A 16,205-nucleotide genomic window follows, 5' to 3' on the forward strand; every position below is an offset into this window, starting at 1 on the left:
TATATCTGTTATACATGTCCAGGCATTCAAATAAGACTGCTTTAAACAGTTTATTGAAGGACCCTCAAGATGAAAATCATGGTAATATCCATTCCATATTCTTTCACATCATTTGAATGAAAATATTCATTGGTGCGACAATGAAATGGTTTACATGTGTTTCTGTTGGAGGTGGGAAAACAAGGCAAACAGTAACAGTGAATGGGGAGAACGAAGTTGTCTGATGGGGGCCAAATTTCAAATCCATCCCTCTCCAGTGAATACCCCATCCCATTCTCCAGTCTCCCCTCCTACCTCCCTTTTGCCTGGCCACAGACACATGCCTTTTGTATGGAAGGAACCAGAGAAACACCCTGTCTCTCTCAGTGGAAAAAAATACTAAGAGAGTTAGTGAGAGGGGAATCGAGACAAGAGCCAAGGAGAGTGGAGCTTCCAGGTGCTTTGCCCCCAGTTAAAAGCCCAGTACGAGTGCGTAGCAAGAGTGGTCAGAGCCTAGCCAAGCCAAGCACCCTTCCTCATGCTTCCTCTCTCCTACACTTTCCTCCCCTCTCTCTCTCTTTCCCTCCTCTTTTGCACCCGTGAGTGAGAGAGCACAGTCATTCAGAAGGTGTGTCTGAAATCTACTTCTAGTCAACTGGGAGACAGCTTTGCAAGGACATTTTTCTTCCTCGCATGGACTTTAATTTTCTCCAGAGACAGAAATAAGAACAAAAAGAAGTCCATAGAAGTCCAGATTTTTTTTCTCTTGATTTTTGATATATATGAAAAAAATCTATATCTCACTGAATGTAAGTTCTGAGATAATCTCCAAACATTTTCATTTATTTCTTTCATCGTGTCTGCTGATTTTCTGAAGATCATGAGCAGAACATAACATACCTGCAGAAAGTACCTGCCTGAGATCCTGAGATATTCCTGACCTTCTTCCTCAAGCAGAAGAGCAAGGTAATTGCACATTGAATCTTTTCGTTGCCTGCTTCCACAGACAGCTGCATGTCATCTTTGAAATTGTTTCTCTCATATCACATTGCTGTAAGCTAGTGAAGCTGAAGCCCAGGGCAGTAAAGAAAGCAAGAGGAAAACAGTGGGCTTTATTTCTCAGTCATAAGACCAGCATAATTCTCATAGGCACAGAGTAATGTTCAGCTGATTAACAAAAGGGCAGCATTTTACAACATTCTTTCTGTATGTATTTTTATCAATATCCTCTTATACCCAAATACAGTCTTTGGTTTAATATTAACATCCTTTTAAATCTACTGACCATATTTCTACGAGGGTTTTTGGTATTAAGGCTGACAATTCTCCACATTTGTTGTAAACTATTTAGTATTGACTAAGTTGTGGTATTTTGACAAGCTTAGACCTTCATGTGCATGTGTGTGTGTGTGTGTGTTTGTTTCCTAGCCTCTGTGTTGAAGGTATCAGGTAGTGAGGTGAGGAAGTCACACAGCTGTTTTAGAAAGCAAGTTATATAACTGCTCTACAGCCACAGTGACTGACACCTGGGGTTGTTTGGTCTGTATGGTTCTATGTATCCTGTCTACTGTATCATATCTAGCCTCTCTTATGAATACTTGTTGCCCTTCAGACCCTAAACGGGCATGTTTGAGCAGCTATCAGGTGCACAGTAGCTGGCATGGTGTGTAAGCTTTACATTAGCACTTTAAATATCGCATTTCAACCAAAAGATGTCGTTTTCACTGGGGAGTGATGAGAGAGTGGAGTTTTTGAAGAAAGATGTGGACACAATGTGTTTTCTTAAAACATTCTGAGTATTCAATAATAGATTTTTTTTCTCGTCTGGACAGCAGGACCCTGCTTCAATGGTCTGGAAAAAAAAATAGTACATTCTCGAAGAAAAACACTGGCGTTTCAACAAGTGTTAAGTAATGGATACAGCACAGTCATGACATAGTGAACCTAATAAATCTACTTATGAAACTTATATCCCTGACCTAAGATGACATCTGAACTCGTGATTGGAAAAGACGTTTGCAGCACCTGATACCTCTGTTTCTTGACTCCTGTTTTGATCCAGTGTTAGATCAGATAGTTGGATCAACTACCTACACAAAGCTTTAGTGAACTGTTTTATCCTAAGATCATTGTGTTACAGTGTAATGGTTGTCATTTTCATTTCTCATTATGTAGTGGCTTATTCTGCACTCTTTCATCAACTGTACTTCATTTCTTGCACCTTTCATTTTATGTTTCACAAATAGATAGAATCTCTGTTCTTTACAGATTATATACTATTTGCTAGGGTTAGGGGTAGGGTTACACTGGAGATACAGTTAATATAGAGTAGTTTGAAATCCACTTGATAAATCCTTTAAGTGCTAAAGTACTGCATTCCCTTAAAAATCATTTCATTTGTTTTTGTTTCTTTGTTTCGGTGTTGGGTTTGTCGTTCATCTATATTCAGTACCAAAGTAATTTGCATCTTTTCAGAAATAAGTGCTTACAATTAGCTAAATTATCTGCCAATAGAATAAGGTCATTTCAAGCTTAAAACTAGTAAAAGAAAATGTTTTGAAATAGGTTTAGTATTCATATATCTGGTGTACTGTTAACTTATAATAGGGCATTTTAGATAAATTGACTATATTCAAGATATATCACTTGCTAAAAAGGCCATTTTTGCAGTGTTGAAAACATTTCTTCAGATGCATCTCCAGCTTGGCCTCAGGCTGGACCACCAATGCCACAAATGTCTCAATGATTTCTAAAGAAAACGATTCTTCAGCCCTTATAAATTGAGGAAAAAGGGGGCTCTAGTATATTTTTTCCCCTTCCAGTCTCTACAGTAAGAATGTAAACATCCTTAATTGCATTCACAAGAATCCCTGGGCACCACTGGGACATGACACACATGGGATTTTAACTGTAGTAGATATTTTAATGTCAGCAACCATAGCTAATGGTGACCCACTGCAAACAATCAGAGTGTTTTTACGGCAATGTGGCTCAGTTCCCCTTCCTAACCCTCCTCACAATGTAGTTAGGAAATCAGAGAATAACAGACAGAGATACTTTGGCTCTCTCTTACAGTCATGACAAGAATGTGCTGTAACCATGGATGCCCATCTCTGGGGTGGCCTGTTACTTCACTGTCTGCTTTTATGATACTAGTTAGCTCTGTCACGCAGGGGCTTTTGAAAAGTATGTCATTCTTTATTGCACTCCCAGCCATCTGACTCAGGCTTTGATATATGGACCGGTCATAAGCAGTGCTCACTGATTGATGGAGAAGTTTCTGCTCCTACACAAACCACCTCCCTGGTTAAATTTGGACAATATACTCTCAATGAAGCTACTTTATAAGCTCTTAAGTCCAAAAACCATATCCATCTTGGGAAGGTTTTTAAAGAGCTTATGTTTTCCTCTAGCTGTGCTTCTCTAGCACTCTTTTTCTTCTAAGGAGTGGATGTGAAAATTCTTTGGCATGGTCACCTGCTCTGGAGAGGCTGAATACATGAAAAGAAAAGAATAAGACTTGTATCCAATCCATTATGGATTATTTTTTTCATTGAGTCTGTAATGGAGAACTGCAGTTTTACTTCCCTGTTGAGATTTTTTCCATGCTGAATGAGTCGATCATGAGACCCACGGAGACCCAGTACAACTGGATAGACTAGCAGGTTGAACTTGTGCAACCCGTAAATTTTGTTTGCCAAAAGATAAAAGTGGATAAAAGAGGATGGAGAATTTTACTGAAAGAAGAACGTGCCTATCTCCCATCTCTTGACCTACAACGTGCAATCCAAGTCCATCAGAAAGTATGCTTAATGCACATTCTGATTTTTATTCATGTTGAAGTCTCAATAAGCATTCGGTGAAAGCATGCAGCTAAAGTAAAATGACCTCCGCTTTCCTCCAGACAATTTGCTGTTGTATGGCTCATGAATGAACATTACATTAATTCTGCATAAACAGAATGCAATTCTGGGATTAGTTTCTGCTTTGCGTGTGTGAAGTGATCTACTGAGGTGAGTTGTTCTAGAACAGCATTGAGTATATAATTTGACCTGAATGTACAATAACAAAGAAAAGCTAGTACAACAAGAATGGTATAACCAGAAAATTTGATATAATCAGATTAGATTAAACATTATCCACTTGAACACTTCAATGCTTGTTTTGAAGCAAGCATAAAAGTAAGCAGAAATAGTGGGCAGGCTCTATTTAATTATATATGTGTGTGTGTATATATATATATATATATATATATATATATATATATTTTTTTTTTTTTTTTTTTTTTTTTTTTTTAATTATTATTAATATTTTATTTATTTATTTATTTACTCGTTTGTTTTTTTGTTTGTTTGTTTGTTTAAAGAAAAAAAGAATTTTCTCTCTGGCAGTTACAAAAGCTAATTCCAAGTTATACCACTAGATGGCAGTCTTTATGACATCCTTCCTAAGTAGGGAAATGTGTTTCAGAGGAATGTTTCAAACTCTGTCCCATCCCACGCATATGGCACCACAGACTGTGCCAAAAGTTTGCACATTTGAATGCATTTCCCTGTATTTGTACTACATAACAATTATGCCAATCAAGAACATTACCATTAGTCAGTTTTTTATCAAATATATTTTGAAAAAAATCATTATGAAAGCTTTTTTGTAAGATGCAACATGCATCGCTTCATTTACTTTTTCATTTTATTTATATCATGAAAATAGCACAGTTGATGGAGCCTGGAAATATTACACATATTTAATACAGGCCTAACAGTTAATTTTATGGCTGCATTAATCCTATAACATTGTGTTTTTAATGCTGTTGAGAACCACACTGGTTGGGAATCCTGTGTATTTCAAATCTCATCATTCCCAAAGTAAGCAAAAGGAAATTTTAAAAGTTTCTGCATGTTGGCAGAAAGGGTAGGTTTCATACCTGCTAACAGGAAATGAAGGAGAATACCACTCATTCTCTAGGAAAAGCAAAGCAAACGTCTGTCTGTCTTCCAGGAACCCACACCCCCATCTTTCACCATTACCATTTGTTCCTCACTTCTTTTTGCTCCCTGAAAGGCAAGAGAAAACAGTTCAGACACTCAGTGCTACAAAGCAAGAAGTGCATTCCTTTCTCAGGCACTCTGCCTTTACTCAGTCTCTGTATTCTGTGCTCCTGCTCCACAAGACCGTAATTCCACCCACTCCCCACTTAAGGAACTGCAGACTGAAGCAAAACAGCAGATGAGAAATCACCCTCAAATCTATCGGAAACAGCACTTTGGCACAAGTTTGGTCTGCAATCAGCACAGTACTTAGGCCACGCTAGCGATTAGATAGTGTGTACTAGTGTGTGTGTGTGTGTGTGTGTCTGGACATTTCATAAGCCACGGTGAGATGTCCTCTAAGATTATTTCCAACAGGTTTCACATCTCGTCACTGAATTCCCATGTTTCGTAGATTTACTGACCTGGACAGGGAAAGAGACAACATATGAGGGGCGGTTTGGTGAAATGATGGTTAAGCTGATCACTATTTATATATCCTTATTTTCTTCATGGAAAAAAAATCTTTTCAGTAAATTATGTTTGCAGTGCTATTTATATTCATTTTATAACTATGTTAACTATATGCTTTGGTAAGAACTTTGTCCAGAGCTGCTCCAAGGCTGCTGAAATCGAACACTATTCTGAATAAATAAACATTACACTATGAAAGATACTCACTTCAGATTGGCTGGCAAAGGTTAGCTATATCGGCTTTCTTTTAATATGAAGTTCTCACTTCTCAAAATATGCTCACTAATCAAGCGGTTAAAGTTGTAAAAACAACTGTGGCTACGCCAGGAAATATGGACACTGAGCGTATGCTAGCTATTGACTCCGGCTTACAATTTAGCCGGCGTATCTATTATATGAACAACGTAAAGGGGGAAAGACAATTGAAATTTAACAAGACCATCAAGAATGTCAACAGTTTCCTCAGATGTGTTGGTAGATTAAGAAGGAGCCACAGTGTGAGTGGAATTACACTAAACCCAACTTCCATAGTGGATACCGCAGGAATACCACAAGAGAAGGCTGTTCTTGTGGAATCATCTCATAAACGTAGTGCACACAACCTCATATAATAGTCAAAGTAGTCGTAAGCTATATATGTGTACACAGAGCACTTGCTGCTATTAGCAAGCAGGGAAAATACAGGGCATGGAGGCATTTAATATTATAAGTTACATAAACCGTCTGGGAAAAGAACACACAATGTATTAAAATGCATTCTTTCTAAGTAACTGATGTACAGCTGCAGCTGAAAGAGTCAAAGGCTGATGAATGAAACCCTGCTGTCCAATATTAAATCTGTAAAGTCATATGGCCCCATTGGGGCTTCATCTTAGTATCATCAATAGCTTCCGACTCTTGAACGTGCGTTGGCTTTGCATTGCACTCTGAGGGTTGAGCGATTGAGCATGAAATACTGCGCAATGGTGGTAGGAACATCACTGAGTTTCTGTACCTCATTTGCTGTCTGTGAGTTCCTGTCCGTCATTTTAGCTGTGTTTTTTCCCCAAATTTTGTGTTAACTCTCCTAAGTTCTGCCAGGTCGTGTTCTCACATTCTCATCTCTCCTTCATATTCCTAGCTTTCTCTTTGCTGCCTTTTGAAAATGCACTGGACGGCAACAAATTTTTCCGTTCCATTGGCAATGGAAAGAAATAGAGATGCTTGTCGAGTGGCTGTTATTATTTTTCCTTTTGCTCACCATCAGCTCTATCAGCAGCCTCTTAGCTCACTGCTGGGCATTTGTTTATGTCTCTAACACTAGAATCGAAATTTGAAATTGATATTAGCATCTATTCTTTAATCATTTTAATACACGAAATAAATAAAAACTCTTAAAATGATGCACTTTATTGAGCTTCAAAACTTATAAATCTTAGTTATCTGTATTTTTAAAAATATTTTTTCTATCTAATTTATATCTTATTATTTTTCTATCTAATCTATTATTTATTATTTTTCTATCTAATCTATATTATTATCTTATTATATTATTATTTATATCTTATTATATTGGTGTATTTTCTATATTAAAACATTTGGAATTAAAATATAAATATATATATTAAAAAAATGTAAATTTCTTTGTCTTTAACAATGAAGCTTTAACTTTAAACTCCACACAACCTTATTATTTTCTTTCTAAGATAACATCTTGTGCTCACACATAATTATTGAGATAATTCTTTGGTACATTAATTCTTTATGATTCTTGAATTTATTATTTCTCCTGTTTTATATTTCTGCCATTAAGGATGTAAAAACATCATCATTAGTGGAGGAAAACAGGGATTTGCATGAGGCTTACTTAACCTCCCTCCGTTTTTTTCATAACTCATTGTAATGCTTTGGAGAGTGATTATCTTTATCCACACATGGAACCATTGTCCTAACTGTGTCCATCAGAGGACAGTAGATCAAATGTATGCCTTGTTAGATATTAGTAAGTTTGTTAGATGTTTGATGTTAGATGTTTTGTAATAGTGGATGTATTGACCCAGATTGAATTACTTGAACTTGAAGTATTAATCTAGTATTCAGTAAAATGTTCCAGGTAATCGAGGGATAGAATTTAAGCACTGGACCAATCAGTGCAATGATTTAACTATAAGTGACATTTACTATTGCTCTGTAAAATGACTTTCTCATGTCTTGTGAATGTTTACCTTGTGGTTTGCCAGGATAAGGCATTTATTTGTATGCAGGTTTTGCTTAAATGTTGTGCTATTTTTCTTACAAAAAACAAGGAAAACATTGAGGTCAGTGATTAAGCCACCTTAATTAGAGCTGAAGTCCAGCTGGAGGCACTTAGTCTGTGTTGTGTTTAGCTCTATACCTGAACATCAGACCCCAACTGAAACAAAGGACTTGCTTTATGCTAGATTAAATAGTAGGCTGATGTGGTGTGTTTGGGGGATTTTTTTAATTATTTGCTGTAACGTTTGATTCAGTACTCTTGCTCCCCTTTTCCACTGGACCGTGTCTGGCAGCAAATCATGACATGGGATTCCCAGACTAGAGGCGAAAAAACAGAAGACAGCCAGCTCCTCCACAGCTCAGGTCCTTCGAATAAAACTTAAATTATAACTTTTCTTTGTGCTCGACAGCCAAGGTTTTCCCCTCCATACCAGCTATAGGAGTAGAGCTAGTAACTGATATTTTATTAGTACTGGGATAAATAATAGGGCTTTGGTGGCTATTTAAACTCCATTTTAAAAAACTGAGTTCTGTTTTACATGTGTTCACCAAGTGCATTTAGGCTGCTTTATGGAATGGATGAATGTTAACTGTCGCTCAGAAGTTCATTCTCATCAGTGAAGTGGTATTTAAATGCCATATCGTTATTATCATTATCTTTATTCAGTTACTTGATGGGATTTACATTATAGGTTGTAATCAATTGTAGTCAGAATTCCACTTTTCTCGTCTACCTTGTCTGGTATGTATCATAAAACGCTCATGTATCATTACTTGCTTGTAGCTGCATTAATGCCTGCATTATAAAAAGTTGTTTACCTCCGAGATGCCTTTGTCATATTTTATCTTCAAGTTAAACAGACAAGCTTGTCTAGATGACCAAAGATGAGAACACCCATTTGTGCGCTATACCATCCAGCTCCCAAGCACAACTGGCCTGAAAGGTTGTAATCCATGGTAGCAATAGACTGGACTCTTAGCCTGTTTGGAGAGATAAAAGAGATCATGCTGAGAACAAAGAAAAATCCATCATTTTTCTGCAGTTTGTAAAACAAACCTCAGGAAGAGCATTTGAAAGACAGGTACCTATAGATTGATATACCTAACCTTATTTCAACTTTTTTGAATAAACTTCTAAAAGATACAGCAGTTACTTAGTAATCATCCCAAAGGAGATATTCTCTTGCCAATAAACACAGTATTTTAATTAGTGTGTGCTTTTAAGCCATTACCAAAGTGTTTCATGTGGCTTGCAGCTGGTTACATGCACTTTCTCTGTCCGTTTTTCCTTCCTCAGTGCAGCCAATCAAAGCTCTATTTTGTTGCTGCTGCTCTAATGCAAACCAGAGATTTGGTGATTGGTGAATTGCCAATAACTCTTCTTAAGCACAAAAAACTCTTTCCTACCCTGTAGACATACTGGGTGGATGGGAATAAAGAAAAATTCTCATGTCTTACAAGCTGCAATATTCATCACCATGTGAGTGCTTGTGCAGTAATTTTCTAAGCAGCATGTGGGAGCTTTGATCTGTGAGAGGTTTGGCAGGTCAAACCATTCACTTGCCATATTTGCTAGGAGGTAAATATTTTTACTTGATTATACAACTGAAACCTTTGCTTCATGTAATTTGTAAGTCATGTCACAGACTGTCCAGAACACTTAAGGTGAGCATGTAATCTCATGTCTAATTTGAAACTTGATGAAATGTTCCTGTCACACGTCCATAATGTGTTTGCTAAAATTGTTTGTTTAATTGATGTTCATGTTTCGCTACAGAGAACTCTTTGTATAGAACTTTACCTCCTATTAAGTCCTATAGCAAAGCTGTACCACAGACCTGGTGATTTCCATAACAGCACAGATTTTAGTGCTGGCTGCAAGGTTTATATTAATGCCCTTTGTTATAAATTCTGTAGTAGCAAGGGGCTTAAAAAGCATCTTAATGCTTTTTGACTGCTGATGTAATGAAGTTCTGTGATTCATTTTGGGAAGGAGCCTCCAGTGTTAGTGCATTGTAACAGTGATATGTAAAGCTGTCATTTGTTTTCCTGACACAGAAAAACCTTTAGGATAGATGACTTTGTGGTTTGTCTGCAATATGCAGTCCGCACTTCAAGACTGATAAGGAGGCTGCTAAAGAATGACTGTTTATAGCTGTTATAATCAAAGTGAGCTCATTTGTTTCATGGATATTCTGAAACCTTTTGCAGTATAGCTACTATTCTGTATTATGAACAGGATATACACTATACGTCCAAAAGTATGCAGACACCCGTCCATCACACCCATATGAAGGCTTTCCACAAACTGTTGCCAGAAGCACATAACTGTCCTAGATGTCTTTTTAGCTTGTAGCATTGAGAATTCATTTTTAAACAAAGGTTCCAAATATGTTCCAGCATAATAATGTGCAGAAAGCAAGGCTGGAGTGAAGGAACTCATTTGGCCTGCACAGAGCCTTGACCTCAACCCAGCTGAACACCTTTGGGATGAACTGGAAGACCAGGTCTCCTCACCCAACATTAGTGCCTGACCTCACTAATGCTCTTGTGGCTGAATGGACAAATCCCCATAGCCATGCTCCAAAATCTACTGGAAATTTCGTCCAGAAGAGTGGAAATTAATGTAACAGCAAGGGGAGACTAAATATAGAATGGGGAGTTCAAAAAGCACATATGTGTGTGATGTTCAGGGGTCCACAAATCTTTAGCCATATACTGTACTCTATATAATACTGGAATACTATACTATATAGCTAATGGAATGTAGTCTCACTAATGCTCTTGTGGTTAAATGGCCACAAATCCCCACAGCCATGTTCCAAAATCTAAGCTTTTCCAAAGGCATGGAGGCTGTTATAACAGCAAAGGGGAGACCAATTCCATATTAATGCAGTGGCTTTAGAATGGTATGTTAAACAAGCACATATGCTCATGATGTCAGGTGTCCACATATTGTTTCCCACATGAACGCAAACTAGGTGTCATACTCTTGATAAGACCTGTTTCTGTCTTAACTCTGATTGCAAAATCATATTGGTCACAGTCACATTTCAACATGTAGCTTCTCAGTTTGATTTTAATGAGTGTTACATGATGAAAGAAGGTTGCTGATTAATTGGATGAGTTCATCTAAACAGCTTAGAACATGCAGTACTTATTCTGAATTGAATCAAATGAATATATCTGAGAAAATAAATAATCATCGGTTTTCCAACAAACATCCTCAGTCTACTGTCAGCACTGGCTTCCGCTTTACTTGACTCACTGTGGGCTCTGACCAAGCCTGATCTCCACATGTCATCATGGTAATATTGTTCAATTGATGAGATGTCAGCTGTGGGGTATCTAGAGTTCAAAGTCACCTGTAATATGAACTCTTGAGAAGACAAAGACTGAATTGTACCTTTGAGCCTAAGATGAAATGAGGCTTATCCATGTCAGAAGGGTCACCTGTCCCATCTCCCGGGTGGAGATTGGCATGATAGAAGATGACCCCTCTGCACAAAGAATCTATGATCCACTTCAATTCAAACATTATTATCCCTGTCAGATTTCTTTTCCTGGCATGGGTGTTCCTCAATCAAAAACTTTGTAAGGAGAGCACACTGAGAACATATCAGCACACAGAGTCCCAGTAGTCTTATAAGTGCTGTATCTCTGTAGGAAGGGTCGGGTTAAAACCATGCGCAGTGAGACTATTGTGGAGGAAGCCCACCCTGTAGTTCACAGTAACAAATCCACTTCTCTGAATCTATTTGTCCTCCCCACACTAAGACATCCTAAATAAACTACAGGCTTTGCTGCTGAAGGCTAGAAGTGTAATGACTAATGGCAGCAAAATGTCATTTCATACCAATGCCTGAGGCTATTTCAGTGCTGCCTTAAACAAGAACAAGTGCAGACTAATGCACAGTTGTGCGACATGTGTCTTGTGTCAGCCTGATATTATATTTTAGGTACTGTATACTAACTTATACTGAGGCTACTGATTTAATAACACTCATGGATAATTTATAATAAAAATCGTGCAATTACACAATAATAAAAGCAGACATGGACATAACGATTTTATCTAATACATTATTAGAAAAACCATGCATTTTAAAGATAGCATTTGGCTTGAAACAATATGTGATGATAACATCTTGATACCGATCTTGGTCTTCTGCATCATTGCTAGTTTGGATTGTCAGAAAGACTGTCCTGTATTTATAATGTAATAAAAACAAAAAGGAAGAAAAGACAAAGTGAAAGAAAAAAAAAATTCAGAGACAGCTGTTATGTCTCCACAAGTAAAATCCTTGACAGCTTTGATGAAGCTTCTATTGGAAACACACTCCATTGCTTAATAAAAATGACATTATATAAAGTCCAATAAAATACTATATGGCTAAAGGTTTGTGGATCCCTGACCATCACACCCATATGTGCTTTTTGAACTCCCCATTCTGTATTTAGTTTTCCTTTGCTTTTCCATTCATTACCACTCTTCCGGGTGGAATTTCAAGTACATTTTGGAGCATGGGTATGGGGATTTGTCCATTCAGCCACAAATGAGGAGGCCTGGTGTTCCAGTTCATCCCAAAATCGATTCCGTAGTTCTTCCATACTTTGGCAAACCGTGTCATCATGGAGCTCAACACTGTGGTATTGTCATGCTGGAACAGGTTTGGGCCTCTTAGTTCCAGGGAAATAAATCTGTAATGGTACAGCATACAAAAACATTCTAGACAATTGTGTGCAGTTTGCTAAAGAACCACATATGGGTGGTGTGATGGTCAGGTATCCACAAGCTTTTAGCTACATAGTATCACAGATATTACTATGAAAATGTCTTGGGCATTTTTAAATATAAATTTTGGATAAATCCTTAGGGGATTTCTCTGGATACACCGGTTTCTTCCCCCAGTTTTAAGGCTTGCATTATAGGCTGGTTGACATCTCTAGATAGTCCATAGGGCATGTTGTTTAGGGTGTAGCCTGCCTTGTGCCCCCAGTCTCCTGGGATAGACACTGCCAGCTTCCCAGGATCCAGTAGGATAAACGGTGTGGAGGATGGATGGGATTTTGTCTTGCATGTCTGTTTTCTTAATAAAGATAAAGATAGAGTCTTTATTGTCATTGTAGTGATACAACGACAAAAAAAATTGTTTGGTAGCTCTCAGAGACCAGCAGCAAAAGGAAGGATAAAATCTACAATATAAAAATATACAGAGAAAATATTACTATTACTAGTATTATCTATTACAGATTAATTAATACCTGATATAAAGATAAACAGGAAGTTAAAAGCATGAGGCTTATAACTAGATATAATAACTTTATTAATTAAATAACATTTTTTTTTGTAAAATATTTTCTTTTTTCTTTTATAGCATGGTTAAAAATAGGCAATACAGAAGAATGTGCCTGATGGAGGAAAAAGTAATAAATTTAACATTTTAATTTATTTTTTTCTGCTCCTCCTTCATTGATCACTCCTTCTTGTAGTTTCATGAACAAGATTGTTCCGGAGAAAAAAATCACTGAAGATCTTTATTGCATCATAATTGATCCTAAATGCCGAAAAGTTACTTTAAAAACCATTTACTAGGTGAAGTAAGAAAACATACATAAGACTTTTAATGCTTGAGTTTTATGAACATCATATGTTATTTCACAATCTTGGGTCTAGAATGCCATTCACCCACAAATAACACACTGCATGCATGCATTCAGAGACTTGAAATGAGTTGCAGGAAAACACAAGAATTTGAGAATGGGCTATTTGATTGGGTTCAGATAGATCCAGACACTGAACAGATCTCTGGACAGATTTTTGCCACAGGATGTTCCTGCTTCAGCTGGGGGAATCTCGATCTCAGAGGGCATTTGTGGGAAATAAAGTCACATCTCATTATTTGGGGAGTTGGATTGTGGCGTGTTCACCATCTGCGCTGCCAGTCACCTCAGATACACTCCAGCCTTCATCCATTCCACCCATTTCCCTCTCTGCCCCCTTTCCCACTCTTTTGCACATGGCTGGAATGTTTCTGTAATTGCTTTCAGTTGGTTTGCCTGTGAGAGGATAAAGGAAAGCAGTACTGCTCATTTGGAAACTGCATTTTTCCTATATGTGGCTGCACACAGGGGTGAACAGTAAGGGAGGAGATGTTTGACTGTCTGCTTATACTGGACAGTTCAAAAGCTTACACACTAAGCACTGAACAATTGCCTCAATTATTCAATATCATGAGTAATTTAACATAATTATTACAGCACTACAGACATCATTATATGAATTATGAGACCTCGTGGAAATGTAGAGTCATGGTACCTATAGGCAAACATACACGCACACACAGTTCCCCTATTCACTTTCACTTATACTGATGCACATGAACATACACCATACTACCCCACATGGCTATTTATATTCCCATTTAAGTTTAAGTTAACAGTGAAGTTATTCCAGTAAAGGCACGTGTAGCATATGTCTTAGCATAAAACTCCTGAAATATGAAGAAAAGTTATGAAAAAGTCAATGACAATGTTTATTTTGTGTTCCTTTTTGGTTCATTCTTGCCAGGCTTTGGGGAGGTGCTGAGTATCGTTGTGAGATTTACTGTGTAGGAAGCAAGGTGTGAAAGCTTCTTATTCCTGCCATTCTGCCTGGGTGTGATTGTTTTTCTAATGAGAATATTAACGTGAGTGTGCACCTCATGGGAAGTATATTTTTTCAGTGTTGTCTTTTAACAGAGACAATATGGCTACACCCAGAAATCTCATCTAGATCAAGCCAGTGTTTCCAAATGAGAGCTCATCAATTTGATTTATGGCCTGAAATTCTTGTCCAGACCATATAACAGCACTGTACATTCCATGACTATTATTTTTGCATTATTTTCCCATTGTTTCAAAGACCACGACAGTATTATCCTCTCTCAGCACCTCATATCATACAAAATAGACTAAAATGTGTTTTATATTCACTTTCTTATATTGTGCCATATCCATCAAGTAAAATTCAATCATGTAGGGAAAAAAAGGATTTGTCACGGGATCTCTAGTTAAGAATTACTTGGAATCCTCTCTGAATGTTGCATATAGAACCTTTAAATTTTCCCGAAAGATGAACCAAAGAAGTAGGGTGAGGATTGCTAGGTTTAGTCCAAAAATATCACCATTGTAGCCATCATTTCAAAGCGTTAGGTAAATATTTATTGCACATCATCCTCTAAAATAAATACTGGCTAACTGAAGAAGATAATTGTACATCTCCAACATTCTCAAATTTGCCATTTGAGAACAGTTGTGGGTTATTGACCTGTGTCACCAGTACTATAGATTTCTGGCCAATCTTTTTGTTATAAACAGTCAATATGTCAAGTTCCAGGGTGGTTGTGGATACATGCCCACAAAAAGAGTTCCAACAAACTCTGCATCATCCAGTAAAATGGCACTTGAGCTAATCTGCAACAAAAACAGTTCTTAATATGTCAATCAGTGCCACTAAGTTAACAGACTTAAAGACAGCTGCATAGATCGTTGTCTATGATTACATGTCCAGTATGCCAAGGCCCACAGAGCTTAGCTAAAATTGCAAAGAATCTAAAATGGCAGTAGTCCAATATGGATTAATCTGGCACTTAATATACTCCTTTAGAAAAGATAAAAATTAAATGTAAAAAATTAAAACACAAAATGAAAAAAAGAATAAATTCCTAAGTTATGACCAAACACAAAACTCTTAACATGGTCAGTGAAGATTATTTGCAACTAATATCTGTAATAGCCATTTAGTCACACATTTGAAAATGGAAAAATGGTCCCGTGGTCCAGTGTGGTCTGCAGTCTATTAGTAACCTTGGTTTGATTATATGATTTTTTTTTTATATGAAGTTCCTTTTATGACATAAAATATGTCTAGCAAAAATGCTCTAAATTGGCAATTTGGTATGAGACTCATAAATTTTATCCCAAGTTAGATTTATACTTTTTCCCCTCTATATGGATAAATAGGCTGTACCATGATTTCCACATGGCTGTGTTTCTTATTGAGCTGTATGCCCTTTCTCTTCCAAACTGTTGTAAATAGAGGTAAATACACTTGCAGGGATAACAACTGTCTTCGATAGATTAAAAAGGTTTCATTTCTGGCATCCACTTCATATTATTTTATTATTTTTTTATGGACATTTGTTGAACCAAGCACAACAGCAGTACCAAAAATCATAAGAAAGATACACAAAATGGCATGAATGAGTGACTGAGGGGCTGAATTTTTTTCTAGATCAGTCATGTCATGGAATTACACAAAAGAGATTATGATCACACATTTGGGTTTATATTTTTCAGCCCATGTTGCTGACACACTTTCACTGAAATTCTTTTATTCCCCGGCCTGATGTCTAGTCAAATACCTCCAACCTGAAGCATGTTGAAGGAATCTGATACGCTCAAATAGCAAATAGCCATTTGAAGATCTCAGTGGTTAAGTAGAGT

General features: G+C 37.1%; 1 protein-coding gene across 2 annotated transcripts in view; it reads left to right on the forward strand.

Annotated features, from left to right (window-relative positions):
- Window positions 1-354: 354 nt before the first annotated feature.
- Window positions 355-16,205, forward strand: part of col8a2 (collagen, type VIII, alpha 2) — a 39,687-nt gene continuing 23,836 nt past the window's right edge. Inside the window, exons 1-2 of one of the 2 annotated variants that reach the window (XM_058377884.1) lie at window positions 355-945; window positions 1,408-1,436. The gene's annotated coding sequence lies outside the window, so the exon portion shown is untranslated. The remainder of the gene's footprint in view (window positions 946-1,407; window positions 1,437-16,205) is intronic. The other variant, XM_058377882.1, reaches the window with a different exon arrangement.

Source organism: Hemibagrus wyckioides, linkage group LG24 (genome assembly GCF_019097595.1).
Source record: "Hemibagrus wyckioides isolate EC202008001 linkage group LG24, SWU_Hwy_1.0, whole genome shotgun sequence".
NCBI classification, from domain to species: domain Eukaryota; kingdom Metazoa; phylum Chordata; class Actinopteri; order Siluriformes; family Bagridae; genus Hemibagrus; species Hemibagrus wyckioides.